Source organism: Ursus arctos, unplaced genomic scaffold (genome assembly GCF_023065955.2).
Source record: "Ursus arctos isolate Adak ecotype North America unplaced genomic scaffold, UrsArc2.0 scaffold_19, whole genome shotgun sequence".
Lineage (NCBI taxonomy): Eukaryota > Metazoa > Chordata > Mammalia > Carnivora > Ursidae > Ursus > Ursus arctos.
Genome location: NW_026622863.1, coordinates 3,400,987 through 3,404,182, shown reverse-complemented (window position 1 = coordinate 3,404,182; position 3,196 = coordinate 3,400,987). Strand labels below are relative to the sequence as shown.

Sequence of the window (3,196 nt, the reverse complement as noted above, 5' to 3'; positions counted from 1 at the left end):
AAGGCGGGGGGCGGGGGGTGCTGGCAGATCCATCCGTCAGAGGGTGGAGGTGAGCCGTGATGTGCCTGTCAGCCTGTGGCGCTCCTTCCCCAGTGACTCAGCAGAACAGAGCCTGGGCTGAACTGTTTGGGGTGCTGGGGAGGTCTTGCCCCAGCTGACGGCTCTGGGGGAGTGGGGACAATAAATGACAAATTTATTCAGCTCCAGGCTTAGCCTGTGAGCCTCAATCTCCTACCCAAATTAACCCAAGGACAGTGAGACAGAAAGCCAGGCTCTATTAGGGGAGCTTGTCAGAGATGCATGTTTCCAGGCCTCTTCCCTGCAGCGTGTTTCTGGGGGTCTGGAGTGGGTCTGAGTGCCCCTGGGGGTTCAGCAAGCTGGAGCAGCTGCTGGCAGTTTCTTGGGAGAACTAGGCCATGTGGGAGGGGGCAGGAAGGGATCCCACATTTTCTCTTACGACAGGGAGCTTCTTGGTCACCAGCACGGAGGGAAACTGCACAAAAGAACGCTTCCTTTTCCTGAGGCTCTGGAATAGTCCCTCCCTGCCCCACCTCACGGAGCCTGTATAGGCAGTGTCCACACTTCCTCCATGGGGTGATGGCCAGATACCAGCTAGTCAGCTGGAACCCCGACCCCCGGGCCCAAGCCCCTTGGCTGAGGGTTCTGGCATCCACCACCAGCCTCCTCTGGCACCGACGCCCTGCTTCTCCGTGCCCACCCCAGCTCCCCCACCCAAACTCCTGGTCCTGGCTCGGTCCTGCCTCTCTGACTGCTCAGGTGGGCATCCCTCAGGGACGTCTTTCTGCCCCCGGCTTCCATCTTCTCCAGAGGGACGGCTCTTGCCTTCGAACTCAGCCCCTTCTGTCTGGGTCCACAGAAGGGTACCTGAGGCCCTGGCTGGTTGGGGCCTAAGTGGTGCGCTGCTTGGGAGACACATTTGGGAAGGGAGCCAAGGGACCCCTTGCTGAAAAGGGGAAAATATGCAGGTAAGTCCTAACTTACTTTTGGGGTCCTGGGTTTCTCCCCATCTGCTTTGCTCTCCTGGTTCCCCAACCAAAACACACTCTCCTCTTCTCTGCGACCAGCCTCCCCACTCGCCTGGGAGAAGCCCTGCCTCAGTTTCCCTCTGCCAAGGCACAAGTGGTGGCACAGCACGTGGCTGGGTCTGCAGGTGCGTCAGCCCACCTGGATCACCACGCTCCTGTAATTATGGAGAACACCCCCCCGCCCCTCCCCCCCCCCCCCCCCCCGCCCCAATCACCCTGCAGAGCCTGGCTGAACAGTGCCTTCCTCCTGGGGCTCCAGCCAGCACAGAGCCAGCTCATAAAGGCGCCCCAGGTCTCCGGGACTGAGGAGTCGTTGTGGAAACTACCTCTTAGCACAGAAGTAATTTAGCGGAGAGCTTGACCACGGGGCAGCCATTTTACCAGCAGGATCTGCAAATGACTTTGAGCTCCTCAGAAGGCAGGAGCTGAGTAAATTCCAGGCATTATGGGTGATTAAGAGAACAATTCCACTCTGGAAAGACTAGCTCAGAGCTGCAGGGCAGGACGGGGAGGAGGCTGGGATGGCGGGGCGGCAGGCCACGGGAGTCATCTTCCTTGAAGATCTGCAGAGGTCAACGCCCTATGTCGGCGAGGAGAAACCCAGCTGAAGCCTGCACCCTGTAACTGCTGCTCCCCGTTTGCCTGGGCCAGGTATTGAAGCGGAGTCTCGGGCACACATGACCCCAGGACCGAAGAAGATGGAGGTGGCTGTGTCTTTGGAGGAGATCTGGCCCCAAGTCACAGCTGTGTGACGGTGTCTGGGGACGGCCAGGGTATTTGAGCTGGGCACTCGTAGAGGATTCTGCTTCCTGACATTTCCTTCCCGTTAAGAAACGGACTCCTGTGCTTTCAGTTTGCTTCTGGGTGATACTAGTTGAGCACATTTTCATATGTTTATTGGCCACCTCGGTATCTTCTTTTGGGAAATGCCCAATCAGTTGGGTTGTCAAACTATTCTGAAAAAGTGATCTGTAATTTTTAGTGTATTTGGATGGATATATCGAAGTTTTTTGTGCAGTGACTGTGTTATAAGTATCTTCTCCTGCCCTGGGCCACCCTGATTATGATTTTTGAGGAACAGAAGTTCTTGATTTCAATGTAGTACAATCGATTCATACATCCTATTTAAACATGTTTGCCAAGCCCAGGTCATGAGTATATTCTTGTGTGACTTTCTGGAAGCTGTGTCATTTTGCTTTTCATATTAAGACCAATAATCCATGAGACACCAGTGTACACCACAGAAATGTCTACAATTAAAGACCCACAACACCCAGTGTCGGTGAAACGGGACAGCTCACACGCTGACAATACGTCCCTAAAACCTGCACACACGCACCGACAGCAGGTTCACCGCTACACGTAATCCTGAGACAAACATGCACGAAAGGGCCCGAACAAGAGTGTGAATGGCAGCGCTGTCTGTGTCAGCCCACATGTCCACCAACAGTGACAGGTACCCACAGTGGGGTTCTTTGATACTGTTATTTACACAGGAATGGAAAAACTGCTACACACGACGATGTGAATGAGTCTCAGACACAGTTAGGGTGTGTACTGTAAACTTTTCTGCCACGCTCAGAAGTCAGGCAGTCCTAATCCAGGGCGTGAGCACGAGGGACTCTGGGGCGTCGGTAGTGTTCTGAAAAGTCTCTCTCTCCCTCTCTCTCTATTTATACCTAAAAGTTTTATTTATATGACAGAGAGCACAAGCAGGGGGAGCAGCAGGCAGAGGGAGAGGGAGAGGCAGGCTCCCCACTGAGCGAGGAGCTGGAAGGTGGACTCGGTCCCAGGAGCCTGGGATCATGACCTGAGCTGAAGACAGACACTTCACTGACTGAGCCACCAGAGGCCCTACATATATATATAGGGGCCTGAGCAGAGGGAGAGGGATAAGCAGACTCGTCGCTGAGCGCAGAGCCCAACGCGGGGTTCGATCCTACCACCCTGAGATCATGACCTGGACCAGAGCCGAAATCAGATGCTCAATTGACCGAGCCACCCGGGCGCCCCTAAGAGTCTATGTTTTGAGACAGGAGCCTGTCTACTTCGTTCACTTTGTGAAGATGCACTGAGCTACACATTTGTGATTTGTACTCTTTTCCGTATACGTTGTACTTCAATAAATACCTTTCATTAAAACAAAAAAA

General features: G+C 54.1%; 1 long non-coding RNA gene across 1 annotated transcript; it reads left to right on the top strand.

Annotated features, from left to right (window-relative positions):
- Nucleotides 1–253: 253 nt before the first annotated feature.
- Nucleotides 254–3,196, top strand: LOC130544161 (uncharacterized). Its single transcript, XR_008960193.1, has 2 exons — nt 254–986; nt 1,086–3,196. It is a non-coding gene; the product is annotated as an uncharacterized LOC130544161 (long non-coding RNA).